Source organism: Mauremys mutica, chromosome 2 (assembly GCF_020497125.1).
Source record: "Mauremys mutica isolate MM-2020 ecotype Southern chromosome 2, ASM2049712v1, whole genome shotgun sequence".
In the NCBI taxonomy this organism is placed as follows: Eukaryota; Metazoa; Chordata; order Testudines; family Geoemydidae; genus Mauremys; species Mauremys mutica.
In genome coordinates this window covers 3,106,515-3,126,561 of record NC_059073.1, presented here as the reverse complement: position 1 = coordinate 3,126,561, position 20,047 = coordinate 3,106,515, and positions in this window count along the sequence as shown.

Genomic DNA, 20,047 nt, shown 5'->3' with positions numbered 1-20,047 from the left:
CAGGTTCAATGTCTAGGGGTTTCTGTTAACAACATAAAATAGAACTGACTTGAATTCCCACTCAGTAATCTGGGAAACTAAACACGACCGCTGGTCACCTCTACCAGGCAATACTTCCCCTCTCACAAGCACTAAGTCTGTGTACAACAAATAAAACTTTGATTAAAAGGGACAAAGGGACCCAATATTAATTTGAGAAAATATCACAACCACAGTTCAGTAGTATGCAACTATAAGCAAACCCATAGGCACCGACTCTGTGGGTGCTTTGGGGCTGGAGCACCCACAGAAAAAAATAGTGGGTGCTTAGCACCCAGCAGCAGCCCTGCAGATCAGCTCCCCCGTCCCTCCCAGTGCCTCCTGTCCACCGCGATCAGCTGTTCAGAGGTGTTCAAGAGGCACTGGGGTGGAGCGGGAGGAGTGGGGGCAGGAAGAGGTGGGGCAGCAGTGGGGTGGGGGTTTCGGGGAAGGGGTGGAGTGGGGGCAGGGTCTGAGTGGAGTGGGGGTCTGGCACCCATGGAGAAATCACACAGTTGGCGCCTCTGAGAAAACCTGCCCCACAGTGTGTTGGGCAGTGTCCTTTGCCTCAGTTTCCCACCTTGCAGTGGGAAAGTCCAACCAGCAAATGTCCCTCAACGCATCACTCCCCTCTCCCTCTGCTGTGCCCCATTCACAGCTGGCTGGCCTTGGTCAGAGAAGACCCAGAGTTCAGAAGCGCGCTCATGGGGTTCACCTCCCACCCTCGGGGTGGGGGGAGGCACCTGATCAATGCCTCTGCTGCTGCCACCTCTGCAGCTGGTTCACAGCAGCTGCTCGCTCTCTGCCATCACTGGGCACCACGCCTTCTCTGCCACCACTTTCCGCACCTACTGTCCCTCTGCCTGTGCCTCTCTGCCGCCTCTACTGCGACATCACCTCCTCAGGCTCCGTCACTGAACCCCCTCTCAGTGAGTGTGGCAGACAGCGGGGAACCTGACTGCCAGGCCATTTGTGTGTTGTCTGTCACTGTACCCACACCAGGTCTAAGGTTTACCCCTAGACCCGCTCAGGACAGACCTAGGAACCCCAGCTGGAAACAAGGACTCTTAATCGAGTCTCATCAGTGTGGTGGAGTAGGGGCTGTCGAGATAGGTGAGAGACAGGCATTCAACCTGTAACATGAGTAGGCAGGGGGGAGGGGAGGCCGACACCCCTGCCCGGGAAGCTAGACAAAGGAAAGGAGCTGAGTGGAGAGGGTGGGGTCAGTGAGTCAGTTTTCGGTTTGGGAGCTGGGTGGGGGGTTTGCAGGAGAACCTGTGCTGGAATCCAGACACCCTGAACCCCCAGAAGGGCCAGATGGAGGGGCCCTGGCTCTGAACACGAGCTCTGCTGTATCCTGTGTTCCTGTTGTCCAATAAACGTTCTGTTTTACTGGCTGGCTGAGAGTCACTGTGAGTCCCAGCCGGACTCCCCCACACTCCGTGACAATCAGCTCCGCTATTGAACACTGACGAGCACCTACGACACTTTGAGCAGCAACCACGCCACAAAGCCGAAACACCTGCCCCCCTCTGTGACGTTATTGACTTGAACGGGAACTGTATAGAACATGGTTGCAACCGAGGTCCTGTAGTGGCACCAAATCCTGTATAAAGGGGGTCAAATGAGGTGTCTATGGAAAGGTTGTGGTTGGCTGGTTATGATTATGCTGTCTGTATGTGTGTATCATTTTTGTGGTTGAAGTTATGAGTATTGGCTCTGTCCTGTCTGTATTTCACACTTGTGCTGTGCTTCTGGGTGACACCCCAGACAAGTTGGTGTCAGCTCTGCCTAGCCTGCTTGATGGCCCATTAAGGACCATCAGCTACACAACTGACCCACTGAGAGAAGGCAGATCCGCCTTGTGACTAAGCAAGGCAGGGCCAGGCCTATGGACAGAACTCTAAGGGTACGTCTACACTACCCACCGGATCGGCGGGTAGCGATCGATCTATCGAGGATCGATTTATCGCGTGCAGTGTAGATGCGGTAAATTGATCCCCGATCACTCTGCCGTCGACTGCTGAAATCCAGCAGTGTGAGAGGCGGAAGCAAAGTCAATGGGGGAGCCGCGGCCGCGGCCGTCGATCCCGGGCCGCGAGGATGCGAAGTAAATAATTCTAATTCGATCTAAGATACGTCGACTTCAGCTACACTATTCTCGTAGCTGAAGTTGCGTATCTTAGATTGATTTCCCCCCAGTGTAGACCAGGCCTAAGGCTTTTTCTTGCCATGTGTCTGAATGCTTGTCTTTGGGGAAAAGGAAGAGAGGCCACATGACAAGAGACTATAAAAGGCTGCTGCAGCTCCTCCATCTGGTCTTCAACCCTGCTTCTGACCTCTGGAGGGACTTTGCTTCAAACTGAAGCTCTGAACAAAGGACTGAATGACCCATCCCAGCGGGGGATGTTCCAGAGACTTGATTTGAACCTGCAGTTTATTCCATCACTGCTACAAGCCTGAACCAAGAACTTTGCCATTACTGAATGTAACTGATTCCATGTAACCAATTCTAACTCTCATCTCTATCATTTTCCTTTTATGAATCAACCTTTAGGTTTTAGATTCTAAAGGATTGGCAACAGCGTGATTTGTGGGTAAGAGCTGATTTGTATATTGACCTGGGTCTGGGGCTTGATTCTTTGGGATCGAGAGAACCTTTTTCTTTTATCGGGGTGTTGGTTTTCATAACCATTCATCCCCAGGACGAGTGGGACTGGTGGTGATACTGGGAGACTGGAGTGTCTAAGGGAATTGCTTGTGTGACTTGTGGTTAGCCAGTGGGGTGAGACCGAAGTCCTTTTTGTCTGGCTGGTTTGGTTTGCCTGGGTGTGCAAAGGAACCCCAGCCTGGGGCTGTAACTGCCCTGCTCTGAGCAATTTGTCCCGAATTGATTCTCTCAGTTGTGTCCCACCAGAACCAGCCTCGTTATGACTACGCCACTGTAACTGTGTGAACCCGGCTGCTCCTTAAGTCCTCCCGCAGTTTGTCACTAGGGCTCAGGAGAGAGCCCACTCACACCCCGCTGTGCTAGCTGCACCTGTGTGGGGAACCAAGCTTTACCACTGGGCACAGGAAGGGCTGACACCACCCAGCAGCTGGACGTTGGAGCAGGATCATTTCAGGCAGGAAATCGGTGGTAGGTTTTTAACAGCAGGTAACGAACCGGTGGAACAACATCCCCAGGGTGGTGGGGGAGTCTCCAGCACTGACAACGTGTGAATCCAGAAGTCTCCATGCTCTGCTCCAGGAATTCCTGTGGGGCAGGGCTCTGGTCCGTGTGACACAGGGGGTCAGACCGATGTGGTTCCTACTGGCCTGAGATCTAGAAACCATCCCCAAGCCCTCCCCTGCATACACCCCCCACGTGCCCTGCACAAGTCACTCCCCTGTGCACCCTACACCCCTCCCTCCCCCATGTCCTCTCCACACCTCCCTCCCCCATACCCTCTGCCCTCCTGCCTCCCCCATGACCCCAGCCCTCCTGCCTTCCCCATGTCCCCTACACACCTCCTGTCATAGAGTGCCCGGGCGCTGCTCTGGAACTGCTCCCCACCAAGCCAGGCAGGACTCTGGGAGCCGCCTCTCCCTCGGAGCAGCCTGTCTGCAGGGCAAGCAGCTCCCATGGCTTCACCTCCTGGGTCTCTCCTTGGAGCATTCAGCATAGATTCATAGAATCTCAGGGTTGGAAGGGACCTCAGGAGGTCATCTAGTCCAACCCCCTGCTCAAAGCAGGACCAAACCCAACTAAATCATCCCAGCCAGGGCTTTGTCAAGCCTGACCTTAAAAACCTCTAAGGAAGGAGATTCCACCACCTCCCTAGGTAACCCATTCCAGTTCTTCACCACCCTACTAGTGAAAAAGTTTTTCCTAATGTCCAACCTAAACCTCCCCCTCTGCAACTTGAGACCATTACTCCTTGTTCTGTCATCTTCTACCACTGAGAACAGTCTAGGTCCATCCTCTTTGGAACCCCCTTTCAGGTCGTTGAAAGCAGCTATCAAATCTCCCCTCACTCTTCTCTTCTGCAGACTAAACAATCCCAGTTCCCTCAGCCTCTCCTCATAAGTCATGTGCTCCAGCCCCCTAATCATTTTTGTTGACCTCCGCTGGACTCTCTCCAATTTATCCACATCCTTCTTGTAGTGTGGGGCCCAAAACTGGACACAGTACTCCAAATGAGGCCTCACCAGTGCTGAATAGAGGGGAATGATCACGTCCCTTGATCAGCTGGAAATGCCCCTACTTATACAACCCAAACTGCCATTAGCCTTCTTGGCAACAAGGGCACACTGTTGACTCATATTCAGCTTTTCGTCCACCGTAACCCCTAGGTCCTTTTCTGCAGAACTGCTGCCCAGCCATTCGGTCCCTAGTCTGTAGCAGTGCATGGGATTCTTCCGTCCTAAGTGCAGGACTCTGCACTTGTCCTTGTTGAACCTCATCATATTTCTTTTGGCCCAGTCCTCTAATTTGTCTAGGTCCCTCTGTATCCTAGCCCTACCCTCCAGCGTATCAACCACTCCTCCCAGTTTAGTGTCATCTGCAAACTTGCTAAGGGTGCAGTCCACACCATCCTCCAGATCGTTAATCCACTGCCCCTCCGTGCCCTTCCCACAGCGAGTCCGCCCAGGCGGGGTCCTGGGGAAGCCACAGGGTCCTGCCCCCCCACTTTGCAGTCAGACGTGACTCTCAGCCAGCCAGTAACACAGAGGTTTATTCGATTACAGGAACAGGGTCTAAAACAGAGCTTGTAGGTACAGAGAACGGGACCCCTAGGCCGGGTCCATTCTGGGGGGCAGGGAGTCCAGACTGTGGGTCTGGGCCTCCCTTTCTTTCCCCAGCCAGCTCCAAACTGAAACCCCCTCCAGCCCCTCCTCTCCCTTTGTCTATTTCCGGGGCCAGGAGGCACCTGATCTCTTTGCTCTCCAACACCTTCAGTTGGCACCTTTGCAGAGGAGGGACCCAGGTCATCAGTTGCCAAGAGACAGAGTGTCGGCCATTCTCTATGCAGACGGCATCACAGGGGCCCTCTTGCAGCAATCACACACCCTGATCCCCCCACCTAGATACTTAAGAACTGCATAGGGGAAACTGAGGCACCCACCCAGTATTCAGAGAAAACATTGAGAACATTCCCATGTTGTCACACCTCCCTCCCCCATGTCCCCTGCACACCTCCCTCCCCCACACCCTCTGCCCTCCTCCCTCCCCCACGCACACTACACACTCCCTCGTCCACACCCTCTGCCCTACCTCTCTCACCCCCGACCCCAACCCTCCTCCCTCCCTCATGCTCCTGAGCACTTCCCTCCCCCACACCCTTTGCACACCTCCCTCCCCCACGTCCCCTGCACACCTCCTTGGCGCGCTGCTTCGCTGGGAAGCTGGACGGCCAAGGGGCTGGCTGGCTGGGGTACCGCACCAAGGCATAGGAAGAGCTGGTGTCTGACCGGACGGAGCGAGGCTTCATCCCTCGCTGTGTTAGCCCGGGGCCTGCGCGTGACAGGAATGCGCTCTCAGTGCAGCTCAGGGTGGGAGCGGGAGGCCAGCTGCTGCTGGTCCCTGGGCCGCGAGAGGGGCCACTGGGTTTGGCTGGTGTTACCAGGGAAGCGGTTTAAGCTGCATTGAGCACAGCCCTCCTATCCCCGACTGTGCACTCCCCGGCCGGGACTGGGCCGGGCTAGCAGCGCCCACCGCTCGGTGCCGCTCACACGTCCCTGGAGACCTCTGGGGCAGAGCTGGGGCCTGCCCCCAGCCCTGAGCCAGACGCACCAGGCCTGCTCCCAGCCCAGCCCTGGAGAGGTGTCCCCGTCTGGCCCCAGGGAGCTGGGGAAATGGCCACGGCGTGGGGCAGGGAGGAGCAGGCCAGGTGGGCCAGGTGCACTGGAGGCCCCTGTGCTGCAGCAGGGCTGGCTGAGGCAGCCGAGGGGGTGGGGAGCGGGGGAAGCTGTCTGCCTTGCTAGCAATGGGGCCGGGCTGATGTGTCATCCCCAGGGGCGGGGCAGGGAAGGGTTTAAATCAGGCTCCCGGCCCAGGGGCTCAGCCTGGTGCAGCTGCAGGCCGGAGAGCACCTCGCCCAGCCCAGCCCAGCCCAGCAGGTAGGACAGAGCTGGGTGGAATGGGGGAGGAGGGCACCGTGCTCACAGTGCGGCTGCAGCCCTGGGGCGTTGGTGTAGCAATCAGAGCTTTGCTGCTGCCTCTGGCAGGGCTGCACCTGGGTAGGGGGCAGGAGGGGAGTCACAGGCACCTGGGCTGGCTGCTGCCAGGGCCAAATGTTCGGGAGGAACCAGCCGGGGCGGTGCTGGGCTCTGACCCCAAAGGGGCCTGAAGTGGAGACTCCTAGGCCATGGGTCTGGAAGGGCCCTGGTGGGTCAGCACGTCCCACTCTGCTATCGCAGGCAGCCCCGTCATTTCATCCTGCTCCGAACTGGCTCGTCAGCCCCACACCTGGGGGAGGCCTCGTGCCTCGGGCAGCAGGGGCTGTACGAAATGCTCAGCAAAACCCTGTAAACCAAGGGACATCTGGGGAGTGGGGCTCAGAGCCTCAGGCAGGTCTGACGGGGGCAGCCGGGGCTCAGAGCCAGAGGGCAGGCTCCCGGGGGCAGTGCAGAGGCCCCAGGCTCCCCCATACTCTTGGGAGCTTGCCCTGTAGGGAACAGGCCCATCTGCTGCAACTCCTGTGCCCAGGCTGCTCTGCTCCCGCTGGCGGGGTCACAGGCCTGCTGCTGTTCCCTTACAGCGCACGTTGCTGCCTGCTGCTCCCGCCAAACAGACCTGGGGCCAGATAATGCTCCTCCCGACTGCCCCTGCTGCTCACTGCCCCGTGCCCCTGCTGCTCACTGCCCCGTGCCCCTGCTGCTCACTGCCCCGTGCCCCTGCTGCTCACTGCCGCTCACTGCCCCGTGCCCCTGCTGCTCACTGCCCCGTGCCCCTGCTGCTCACTGCCCTGTGCCCTGTGCCCCTGCTGCTCACTGCCCCATGCCCCTGCTGCTCACTGCCCCGTGCCCCTGCTGCTCACTGCCCCGTGCCCCGTGCCCCTGCTGCTCACTGCCCCGTGCCCCTGCTGCTCACTGCCCCGTGCCCCTGCTGCTCACTGCCCTGTGCCCTGTGCCCCTGCTGCTCACTGCCCCGTGCCCCTGCTGCTCACTGCCCTGTGCCCCTGCTGCTCATTGCCCCGTGCCCCGTGCCCCTGCTGCTCACTGCCCCGTGCCCCGTGCCCCTGCTGCTCATTGCCCCGTGCCCCGTGCCCCTGCTGCTCACTGCCCCGTGCCCCTGCTGCTCACTGCCCCGTGCCCCGTGCCCCTGCTGCTCACTGCCCCGTGCCCCTGCTGCTCACTGCCCCCTGCCCCTGCTGCTCACTGCCCTGTGCCCTGTGCCCCTGCTGCTCACTGCCCCGTGCCCCTGCTGCTCACTCCCTTGTGCCCTGTGCCCCTGCTGCTCACTGCCCTGTGCCCCGTGCTCACTGCCCCATGCCCCTGCTGCTCGCTCCCCTGTGCCCCGTGCCCCTGCTGCTCACTCCCCTGTGCCCCGTGCCCCTGCTGCTCACTCCCCTGTGCCCCGTGCCCCTGCTGCTCACTCCCCTGTGCCCCGTGCCCCTGCTGCTCACTCCCCCGTGCCCCTGCTGCTCACTGCCCCGTGCCCCTGCTGTTCGCTCCCCCTCATGCTGCTGCTGCTTGCTCCCCCATGCCCCATTCACCAGCAGCTCATGCCTCTCCGTGCTGCATGCCCCTGCCGCTCACTGCCCCGGCCCTGTGCCCCTGCTGCTCGCTCCCCCCCCCCCGGTGCCCCTGCTGCTCGCTCCCCTCTGTGCCGCATGCCCCGGCTGCTCACTGCCCCGGCTGCTCGCTCCCCCCATGCCGCTGCTGCTCACTCCCCCCCTGTGCCCCTGCTGCTCGCTCCCCCTGTGCCCCTGCTGCTCGCTCCCCCATGTCCCGTGCGCCTGCAGCTCACTCCCCTCCATGCCGCATGCCCCGGCCTCGTGCCCCGGCTGCTCGCTCCCCCCTCTCCAAACGGAATGTCAGCATGCTGCCCCCTGGCTGTTGGCTGGCGTGTGTGCACGTGCTCTCTGGGTGCGCTGTGCAGGTAGCGGGTGCCACAGCCCTCGCCAGCACTACCCCGTTGGTTAAGTGCTGAAGGCTGGAAGGCGTCTGAGTAACGGCTGCCCAGAGCTGGGCTTGGAGCTCTGATGTTATCACTGTTACCAGCGGATACGGCAGCTGGCTCATTCAGCAGCCAGATAGACCCCAGGCACGGTTTAGTGACGAAGGCACCCAGCCAGGCTTGTTGCCCCCTAGGCAGTCCCAGCGCCCCGTCTCTGTGGTTACAGGCACACTGACACACCAGCACTTAGGAGCAAGGAGTGGCTCAGTCAGCAGCGGGAATTTCTGCATCCCTGTTCATTGCTCTGTTAAACCGTCGTCTCTTGTACCAGACTGGGATGGGACTGTACACGCGGGAATAGCTTTATGGAAATATCTGCTGCCTAGATATTGGCCAGCTTCATGTACTGGGAAGGGAACCTCTGAGCATCTGCTTTCATTCAGGGCCTGACTTTGGTTCTCAGCCTCTGGTTCAACCTCAGGCCTTGCACCAGGCCCAGTGCTCCAGGCTCACTCTCCCTACTACACCTCTGTGGATGTGTCAGGCTGCGAGCTTCCCGCCGGCAGTGACCAGCCCTGGCTGCTCCCGCCCCCCCAGCAGGGCCCAGCCCTGGCTGCGAGCTTCCCCCCCACCCCCAGCAGTGACCAGCCCTGGCTGCTCCCGCCCCCCCAGCAGGGCCCAGCCCTGGCTGCGAGCTTCCCCCGCACCCAGCAGTGACCAGCACCCAGCAGTGACCAGCCCTGGCTGCTCCCGCCCCCCCAGCAGGGCCCACCCCTGGCTGCGAGCTTCCCCCCCACCCCCAGCAGTGACCAGCCCTGGCTGCTCCCCCCCCCCAGCAGGGCCCAGCCCTGGCTGCGAGCTTCCCCCCCACCCCCAGCAGTGACCAGCCCTGGCTGCGATCTTCCCCCACCCCCCAGCAGGGCCCAGCCCTGGCTGCTCCCGCCCCCCCAGCAGTTCCACAGACAGTGTGAGGCTGGGAGGCAGCAGGGCAGGAAAGGCAGGTGGGGCTGCCCCAGGCTGAGGGGCCCTTTCCCATGTGACAGCAGCCAGCACAGTCTGTGGTTCCCTGCTGGGGTGTCCCATCTGCTCCAGACTCTGCCACGCCCCCATCCGTGTGTGACCCCCCGCGCAGACCATGGGGCAGCAGGTCAGTGCATGAGCCTGAGACTAGCACATCAACAGGCACAGCCAGCCGGGGGTCAGGGCCCCCTGGAAACATGCCCCACCCAGCATCACCCCCACATCACATCTCCCTTGCCCCTCCCCGATCCATCATCAGCCCCCTCTGCAGCCCCTCCCCCCCACAGCCAGCATCAGCCCCCCTCCTCTGCCCCTCATCCCCTTCTCTGAGTTCCCCCCACATCACAGCTCCTCCCCAGCCCCTCCCCCATCCAACATCAGCCCCCCGCTGCTAAGCTCACTGCCCCCCACCCTTTCTCATCAATGGGCTTAAATTGCAGCAAGGGCGGTTTAGGTTGGACATTAGGAAAAACTTCCTATCAGGGTAGTTAAGCACTGGAATAAATGGCCCAGGGAGGTTGTGGAATCTCCATCACTGGAGACGTCTAAGAGCAGGTTAGACAAACCCCTGTCAGGGATGGGCTAGATCGGGGTCAGCAACCTTTGAGCAGTGGGGTGCCGAGTCTTCATTTATTTACGGTAATTTAAGGTTTCATGTGCCAGTCAAACATTTTACATTTACAGCGGCCGGCGGACGGAACCCCAGACCGGCAGTGGGCTGAGCCGCTCATCCCACTGCCGGTCTGGGGTCCCGGCTGCCGGCCCCGCTCGGCCCGCCGCCAGTCTGGGGTCCTGGCTGCCGGCCCCGCTCGGCCCACCGCCGATCTGGGGTCCCGGCTGCCGGCCCCGCTCGGCCCGCCGCCGGTCTGGGGTCCCGGCTGCCGGTCTGGGGTCCCGGCTGCCGGCCCCGCTCGGCCCGCCGCCGGTCTGGGGTCCCGGCTGCCGGCCCCGCGCGGCCCGCCGCCGGTCTGGGGTCCCGGCTGCCGGCCCCGCTCGGCCCGCCGCCGGTCTGGGGTCCCGGCTGCCGGCCCCACTCGGCCCGCCGCCGGTCTGGGGTCCCGGCTGCCGGCCCCGCTCGGCCCGCTGCCGGTCTGGGGTCCCGGCTGCCGGCCCCGCTCGGCCTGCTGCCAGCCCAGGGTTCTGTCCATCCTGGCCGGCAGCAGGCTGAGCGGGACTGGCAGCAGGGACCCTGGCTAGTGGCAGCGTGACACTGAAAATCAGCTCACGTGCCGCAGGTTGCCGACCCCTGGTCTAGACAATACTTAGTCCTGCCGTGAGTGCAGGGGACTGGACTAGAGACCTCGTGTCCCTGCCAGTCCTACGGTTCCACGAGTCTCTATGGCTGCCCATGCAGAAGCCCCAGGTGCACGAGGCGTTACGGGGGCAGGGCTGTGGTGGGTGCTGCACTGGCTGCCAAAGCAGATCCCCCAACGGGCCCGTCTGGCCTGAGCCTGGGAACAAGCCGGGCCCACATGCCCCATCCTGGGAGCAGCTGGGGCGAGTCTGCCCTGAGCCCTGCACCTGAGGGAGTGGCAGGTGCCGGCAGCCTTTGAAGCCCAGCCAGGAAATTCCCTCATTTGTTAGGAAAAGTCAATTATTAAAAGTTTCCACAGGACCAACACCCTTTGAGAGTGCTGAGAAGCATCCGCCCCCACCCAGCTCCTCCCTATTGCCCCCGCCCCCATCGCCTGGGACTTGGCACGCAGCCTGCTCTGCAGTGCGGCAACCGAGAGCAGGCCTGAACCCATGTGCCAACCCCAGCCCTCGCTGCTGGGCCGGGGGGGGAATCCTGGCAGGCAGGTCCCTCTGCTGGGAGAGGCCGGGGCAGAGTAACCGGGAGCTGCCCCTCTGCCCCGCTCCTATCCACAGCGCCCCCTGCTGGGAACCCCCCCCCACCCATACTGCTGCCCTGCCCCCCACGGCACCCCCTGCTGGGAACCCCACCCATACCGCTGCCCTGCCCCCCACAGCGCCCCCTGCTGGGAACCCCCGTCACCCATACTGCTGCCCTGCCCCCCACGGCACCCCCTGCTGGGAACCCCCCCCCATACTTCTGCCCTGCCCCCCATGGCGCCCCCTACTGAGAACCCCCGTCACCCATACTGCTGCCCTGCCCCCCATGGTGCCCCCTGCTGGGAACCCTGCCCCCCACACTGCTGCCCCCCCACAGCGCCCCCTGCTGGGAACCCCCGTCACCCATACTTCTGCCCTGCCCCCCACGGTGCCCCCTGCTGGGAACCCCCCCATACTGCTGCCCGGCCCCCCACGGTGCCCCCTGCTGGGATCCCCAGTCACCCATACTGCTGCCCTGCCCCCCACAGCGCCCCCTGCTGGGAACCCCCATCACCCATACTGCTGCCCTGCCCCCCACGGTGCCCCCTGCTGGGAACCCCCCCATACTGCTGCCCTGCCCCCCACGGCACCCCCTGCTGGGAACCCCCGTCACCCATACTGCTGCCCTGCCCTCCTCGGCACCCCCTGCTGGGAACCCCCCCCACCCATACCGCTGCCCTGCCCCCCACAGCGCCCCCTGCTGGGAACCCCCATCACCCAGACTGCTGCCCTCCCCCCCCCGGCACCCCCTGCTGTGAACCCCCACCCATACTGCTGCCCTGCCCCCCACGGCGCCCCCTCGTGAGAACCCCCGTCACCCATACTGCTGCCCTGCCCCCCACGGTGCCCCCTGCTGGGAACCCTGCCCCCCACACTGCTGTCCCCCCACGGCGCCCCCTGCTGGGTTCTGAGGTCTCACATTGCCCCTACCTGACCTCACCTCTCTGTGTGGCTAGGAACGGGGCGGCGTTAGCTCACAGAAGTCCCCACGGTCCTAGTGCAGCTGCAGGAAGAGCCCGTAGCTGGCCCTGCTCCCTGAGCAGCAGCAGGCAAAGCCCCCCTGGCCCAGCACGGCCCTCGTGGCATCCAGCCCTGGTGACTGGGGCAGGCGCCATGCACAGGCAGGGCCGTGCCCAGCCGAGAAGCTGGCAGGCCTGTTGGGCATTGAGCCTGGGCCTGGGTCTGGCAGAGGAAGCGTCACATCTTTTAAGCCGCAGTCCATGGGGCAGAGGGAGGCCCCTGACCAATTCCAAGCCTGCCCCCTCCCTGCCCAGTGCTTGTCCCGTCCCTGCATGGTGTCGGGCTGGCGGGGGAATGGGGTTCCTGGGACGGACTCAGCCTACGGTGGTGCGCTGGGCTGGCGACACAGAATGCTGCAGCCAGGTCTAGTGCTCCCGGGACTCGCTCATGGTCTTGTGCATGTGGCTGGGTGTGCCAGTGCCGGCCGTGTCTGCACAGGGCTGTTCACACAGCACACGCTGGGCTCGGTCAGACTGGCAGCAACCGACGGCACCGCCCATTGGACACGGAACCAGGCCACAGCCCTGTGCAAGCGCGGCCATTCCCACCCCGGGGATCCTGCAGCACAGGGACCAGGGACTCACACAGCACCACAGCCGGAAACCGTCCTGGCGCCCAGCCCCACTGCCAGGGCTGGCTCTACCATTTTTGCCGCCCCCAAGCAAAAAAAAAAAAAAAAGGCCACCTGGACTGTGCTGCCCCAAGAATGGCCGGACTGCTGCCCTGTAGCATGTGCTGCCCTGTAGCATGTGCTGCCCGTAGCATGTGCCGCCCTGTAGCATGTGCTGCTCCAGGCACGTGCTTCCTCCGCAGGTGCCTGGGGCTGGCCCTGCCCACTGCTGTAGCTACTAGACCCCACTCCCCTCCCAGAGCTCAGGCTAGAACCCAGGAGTCCTGGCTCCCAGTCCCCTACAGAGCCAGCCGGCTGCACGCTGGTCAGCCAGGCTCTCGTGCAGTCTCCAGGCCGGGCGTGCGCAGGGAGACACTTGTAAATATTCTCTGTGATCTGCACAGGGCAAACCCAAGCACGTTCTGGCCAGGCAACTTCCTGCCATGAATGGGGCACGCACAGGATTGTGGGGCTCATATCGCTGGGGGCTGCCGGAGCCCCGCTGCCCCCCCGGGAGCTTCCCCAGAGAGATCCAGGGCTTCCCATTTACTGGCGGGGGGGGGGACGGGGGCGGGGAAAAGGAGCTAGAGTCAGAGTGAGAGAGTAACAGGGCCCCTGGGCGGGGGGGAGGGTTGCCAACTTTCTACTAGCACAAAACTGAACCCCCTTGCCCTGCCCCTGCCCTGCCCTGCCCCTGCCCCGCCCCTCCTCTGAGGCCCCCACCCCCACTCACTCCATCCCCTCCCCCTCTGTTGCTCGCTCTCCCCATCCTCACTCACTTGCTCATTTTCACCGGGCTGGCTCAGGGGGCTGGGATGGAGGAGGGGGTGAGGGCTCCAGCTGGGGGTGTGGGATCTGGGGTGGGGCCAGGGATGAGGGGCTAGGGGTGCAGGAGGGGGAGCCAGGCTGGAGGGGGTGGAGCTGAGGGGTTCGGCATATGGGAGGGGTCTCCAGACTGAGGCTGGGGGTTGGGGTGTGGGTGGAGGTACAGGCTGTGGGCTGGGGGTGAGGGTTCCAGGGTGGGGCCAGAAATGAGGGGTTCAGGGTGCAGGAGGGGGCTTTGGGCTGGGGCGGGGGTTGGGGTGCAGGGTGGGTGGATGAGGGCTCTGGCTGGGGGTGCAGACTCTGGGGTGGGGCTGGGGATGAGGGTTTTGGGGTGCAGGAGGATGCTCCGGGCTGGGATTGAGGGGTTCAGAGGGGGAGAGGGGGATCAGGGCTGGGGCAGGGGATTGGGATGTGGGGGGAGGGCCTCAGGGGTGCAGGCTCTGGGTGGCACTTACCTCAAGCAGCTCCCAGAAGCAGCAGCATGTCCCTTCTCTGGCTCTTATGTGGAGGCGCGGCCAGGCGGCTCTGCACGCTGCCTCGTCAGGTGCCACCACGCTGCCTGCACGCTGGTGCCACCCCTGCAGCTCCCGTTGGCTGCAGTTCCTGGCCAATGGGAGCTGCAGGGGTGGTGCTTGGGGCAGGGCAGCATGCAGAGCCCCCTGGCTGTCCCTACGTGTAGGAGCTGGAGAGGGGACATGCCAGCTGCTTCCTGGGAGCCGCACGGCGCAGAGGCACTGCCAGCCGGACAGTCAACGGCCCGGTCAATGGGAGCTGCAGGGGCAGCACTTGCAGGCAGCGCGCAGAGCCCCCCCAGCCCCTACACCTGGACCAGGGCGGGACCAGCCTCTCTGTACAACTCAGGGCATCCTAAGCTCAGTTATCACAATGAACGTATGGTCCCTACTGGGGAGATCAGCCCCATCCCCCCCTCCGACAAGTAGCAAAGCCAGACCCCGCCTCAGAGAATCCCGATCTAGGGCCAGGCAGGCCCCAGCAGGTGGCACACAGACGGGAGGGGGTGGCTCTGGGCTGGAGGAGGTGGTGACGGCAGTTCCGGGTGCCTCGATGCAGGGGGGAGAGGCCCGGTGCACAGCTCTGGGCACAACCTCACTGGCTCGGAGCAGAGCGACCGCCAGGCTGCTGCGGGGGCTGAGCCGGGAGAGCAGCACCCCTTTGGCTTGGTGCAGGGGGCATGGGCTTGGCGAAACGGGCGCTGCTCTCAGGGCGATGGCTCCAGCTGGGCACATCCCCCCCGCCCGCAAGGGGCGCGGCAGGAGGGGCAGGGACTCAGCGGTGCCCCAGAGAGGCCGGCGGGAACAATCCTGCCCTGGAGCCCAGCTGGCTGGTGCCCTGTCTCCAGCCCTGGTAGAGCCTGAGACCCCGCAGCTTGGGCCCCGCCCGCAGGCCTAGAGGTGCCAGTTCTCAGCGCGCGTCATGACACAATCGTTACCGAACATGAAGCTGTAATTCCTGGGGCCGCAGACAGCCCTGAGTGTTGGCATGCGAGGCAGCCGCGCTGGCTCTGCCCTGCAGAGCAGGAAGCCGGCAGGCGGTGATGACCCATGTCCCTTTGCCGGGGGACACGCAGGCCGGCTAACGGCAGCGGCCTAAGGCGGTGCCCGGCGTCTCTTTCAAGTCCCCTGGGTGGCTACATGACACTGCTTGGGGGCATCTTCCCCCAGCATCTCAACCCTTCCCCGACGCTCCCTGCATGGGGTGGGTCGCCGGGTCCCCTGCACTGGGGGGGGGGTCGCCAGGTCCCCTGCGCCGGGGGGGGGGTAATCGCCGGGCTCCCTGCATGGTGGGGTTCGCCGGGTTCCCTGTGCAGGGCAGATCGCAGGGCTCCCTGTGCAGGGGGGAAGAAATCGCTGGGCTCCCTGCGCCGGGCAGATCACCAGGCTCCCTGCACGGGGCGAATCGCCGGGCTCCCTGCATGGTGGGGTTCACCGGGCTCCCTGCATGGGGGGGTTCGCCGGGTTCCCTGTGTGTGGGGGGGCATCGCCGGGCTCCCTGCGCCGGGGGGATTTGCCGGGCTCCCTGAGTGGGGGGGGGGTCGCTGGGTCCCATGCGTGGGGGGGGGGGTCGCCGATCTCCCTGCGTGTGTGTTGGGGGGAAATCGCCGGGTTCCCTGCGCTGGGCAGATCATTGGGTTTCCTGCGCTGGGCAGATCACCGATCTCCCTGAGTTGGGGGGATTACTGGGTTCCCTGCGTGGGGGGGGGGGGGGAATTGCCGGGTTCCCTGCGCTGGGCAGATCACCGATCTCCCTGAGTTGGGGGGGATTACTGGGTTCCCTGCGTGGGTGGGGGGATCGCTGGGTTCCCTGCGTGGATGGGGGGATCGCTGGGTTCCCTGCTTGAAGGGCCGGATTAACCATTTCTGGGCCTGGCGCCAAACATATTTGTGAGCCCCCATGGGGGCAAAGGAGCAGGGCGTGGGGAGGTCAGTCCCCGGAGAGAGGGGCCAGCCAGGGGCAATGGGGCAGAGCATGGGGGCCAGCCCCACCCCGCCCAGTGCAGGGCACTATTTACAAACCAGCAGTTGCCAGACACATAGTGACCTGCCCGGCCCTGTGCTGCCAGCCTGCCCCTTCTCCTCGGGGGCAGGTCTATGCCACAACACACAGCCCCCCCGCCCAACACCCCCCGACTCCCTATGCCCAGCGCCCCCCAGCCCCCTCCACAGAAATGCACAGCGCCCTGCACACCATCCCTGCCCAGCACCCCCCCCGCCTACAACCGCCCAGCACCCCACACAGATCTTCCCTGCCCCCTCACAGCCCAGCACCCCCCTGGATCCCCCAGAGACCCACTCCCCCAAGCCCAGCTGGGAGGCGACTGTATCTGCTGGGCTGAGCCGGCAGCGTGGCCAGGGCTGGTTCCGGGGCAGGGAATCGCTCCAGCCCCTCGGGAGCGGTGGGATCACCCAGGCCAGGGCCTGCCCCAGCCAGGCTCCCTGAGCACCCACTTGCCTGGAGAGGCCCAGCCAAGGCCCCCCTCCTCCCTCGCCCCCGCCCCACTGTCATCCCCCCTCACTGGCTGAGACCTGAGACTGGCCAGGCTTCTGCACCATCCCAGGCGGCTCAGCTCCAGGGAGACCCACAGGTGGTGGGAAGCAGAGACTGCCCGGAGCTGGACGTGCCCTGGGGTCCGGCCAGGAGGCAGAGAAGCCGGGGGGTGGGGACGGGGACAGAGAGGAGCCCTCGGCCAGTTGGCGGGCAGGCTAAGCGGAGCAAGCGGTGGGTGGGTGGGGAGCTTGTGGGGGGTCTCGGGGTGCAATGCAAGCGGAGCAGGTCGGGGCCCCTTCTGAGCATGGGCCCGGCTCCATGGCGCCATTGTAAACCCGGCCCTGCCTGCGCGGGGCGGATCGCCGGGTCTCCTGCGTGGGGGGGGATCGCTGGGTCCCCTGCACGGGGCGAATCGCCAATCTCCCTGCGTGAGGGGGGATCGCTGGATTCCCTGCATGGGGGGGGGAAATCGCCGGGTCTCCTGCATGTGTGTGTGTGTGGGGGGGGGGTTGCCAGGCTCCCTGCGTGGGGCAGATCGCCGGGTCCCCTGCGTGGGGGGGTGGATCACCAGGTTCCCTGCACGGGTGAGATTTCCGGGTTCCCTGCACGGGTGAGATCGCTGGGTTCCCTGCGTCGGGGGGGTCGGGGGGGGGAATTGCTGGCCTCCCTGTGCAGGGGGAGGGGAATCGCCGGGTTCCCTGCATGTCTGCCAGGAGCCGGGTGGATCCTCATGGTGGGCGGCTGAGCCTCTCCCTGCCACTCCTGAATTCCAGGCCTCTGTGCACACAGTTTTGCTCCTTGTGGCGCAGACAGTGGGGCTGGGAGAGACCTGGATTCCACCCCCCTCCCCCGCGAACGTTTGGCAAACAGCAGCCCACAAATGGGGTGGAAGCAGCAGAGGGGAGGGGAGCTGGACCCACCTCTCAGCCTGTGCTGAGCCTGCAGCTCTCTGGGCAGGGGCTGTCCCACCTGGCCCTCACTGCTCCCCCAGAGACCGGGCCCAGGCAGCTCCCTGCTCCTGCCCCCCCCGGGGGGTGGCTCTCAGGGGTGGGGGGCCTGTGCGAGGGGTGGGAGGCAGGGGCCTGGGAGCCGGGCCAAGTGGCTGGGGGTGGCTCAGGATGGCCAGGGGCGGCTGGAGACTCCAGGCTGCAGTTGGGTGAATTTCAGGTTATTTTCTCCTTTCTAAGGAGAGCTGGGACACACCAACCCCATGAAGTGCTCATGTAAGCGGGGGAACGGTCCCACTATTGTGGGGAACTTTCCTGGCTTCTGCACTACCCCGGGGAAGCAGGCTAGTGAAAGGAGCTGAGTCCTCACTCCCACTTCCTTCACCCAGAGGCCTCCCAGCCCTTGAGGGCTCCCCTGCCACTCTCCTGTGTGGCAGAGTCCTCGTAACCCCAACAAGGCTGGGCCCAGGATTCCTGGGGGGCTCGACCCCCAACCCTGCTGTGGTCACCCAGGACAGGGGCTAGGGTGTCCCCACTCCGGGGTGCCCTCTCTGCACGGGGCACCTCCCTGACCCACTGATCATTTCATACAATTTAAAGCAAATGCAAGTTGTTCAATTAACAATTAATTAAAAAAAGGAATAAGGGAAAATGGGGAAGGTTAAAGGAAAACCCATCACCCCACTCTGGGGCAGGGACCATCACAAACAATGTCTCTGGAACGTCAGGGCCATTCACAGTCTGTTCCTCGTAGGTCCCAGGTCTCCTCCTCAGGCCCTGACTTTGCCGCAGGGACGCTGCGGGTTGGACACTTGCAATGGTGGTGGCCACACACCTCCGGGCTTTGGGTGGTGGGACCCTTCTTCCCAGCGCCAGCCCCCCGTCGGGTTAAGATCCCCCTCCCAGCCTGGCCTGCAGGGACCCTTGGCAGGGGGCGTCTTTCTGCGCTGGGCCCTTTGCCCAGGGTCACCCCTTGGCTGGCCCCAGTTGCTCACCACAGGCTCTATGGCTGCAGCTCTGCTCCCAGCACAGGATCTGCTCCCCCTGGGCTGCTTCTGTGACTTTGCTCCCAACTCTGACCTGCTTCCTGGGCTGTTTCTCTGGCCCCTCTGGCTCTGGCCCAGCTCTGCTCCCAGCTCAGCTTGGGCCCCTGCTCTCTCCTTAGCTCGGCCCCACCCTGTCTGACCCAGGCAATTCCAGCTCACACAGAGGATGGGACCCCCCTGGCCTCCTGTCTCCCTCATTATCCTGCCCGCCCTGTCAATCAGGCTGACCTGGAGCATTGGCCTCTCCCCATTGTTCCTGGGGACTGTCAGTCTCAGGTTCCTGATTTCCCCTCGACCCCTCCCCTTTTAGTGCTGGGAGCTAGCAACCAACCCCCCCCTGAATGTTAGTAAGGGGGCAACAGTCCCCTCACACCCAGATAAAACCCTGCCGGGGCTGGCAAGGGGCGGCCCTGACTCCATCCCCATGAACGTGTACGCCAGCCTTGCCCTGCTCTTTCAGAGCCTCCTCTCCTTCCACCCCCAACCCACAGGGCGTCTGCCTTTCTCTGCCCGCATGTGTAGCCCGTCTGCCAGGTGGTGTTGGCAGTATCGCGCTGGGTTCAATATCTAGGGATCCGCTTAACATTACAGAACAGAACCGGCTCGAGCCCCGAGCCAGAGACCTAGCGACCAAGCCCCGGGCGTCCCTCAGAGGCAGCGCTGGGTCTGCGGGTAACAGAGTAACTGTTACTAAAAGGGAGAGGGAACCCGGCATTCGTTTGGGCAAACACCAACAATGCCAAAGTATGGAAACCCCCTAAACGCCCGCCCCGTGGTGTCACAGGCAGTGTCTTTTGCCTCAGTTTCCCACCCTGCTGGGTGACAGCCCAACAGCCAAATGTCCCTTTCCCACGGCGGCACCCACTCAGCATTGGCTGGCTGAAGTCCCAGGATCCAGGGGGCGGGGGCAGCAGTCCCAGGGGTCACCTCTTTCCCCTGAGGGGGCTGGTGGTTGAGCGGTGCCTCCACTGTGGCTGCGGGCTCTGCCCCCAGCACTGTCGCTGCGCCGTCACTGCTGCGTCTAACTGCGATGCCACGGGCTGGCTGTCCATCGCCTCGTCTACCTTGTCTGTCCCCCAGCCCAGGTCTCGGGTCACCCCTCCACCCCACGCCCCGGCCAGCTGATCGGTGGGTCCAGCTCTGGCCATCCGAGAAAGCGCCAGGATTCTCAGGTGGCGCTGGTCAGCGGGCACGGCACCAGCCAGGAACCAGCTCAACCGCTCTGTCTGTCCCTTGGCTTCGGCATCACTTCCCGCTTAGTGCGTGTGGTTCATCCGGGTGACCCCCCCTTGGGCCCATTCAGTGCAGTTCCGCTGCCCATACTCACCCACCCAGGAAAATAACTGCCTTGCTCCTGAGCTAAAGGGAAGCTTAAACCCAAACCGGGCACTTTGGGCTGCTGGTCACCTCGCCACAGTAGGGCACCCATGCAAATACTGGGGTTCCTGAGGTTTCTTCCCGCAATTCATCACTGGATGGCAGAGGAGAGCTCGTTCAGACCCCCAGCATAGTGACTGGACCCCGTCTCGCAGGCTGCCCGTCCCCCAGCAGCGCCAGCTCCCGCTGCCCGTCCCCCAGCAGCGCCAGCTCCCGCCGCTCGCCCCCTGTCCACTGAGCA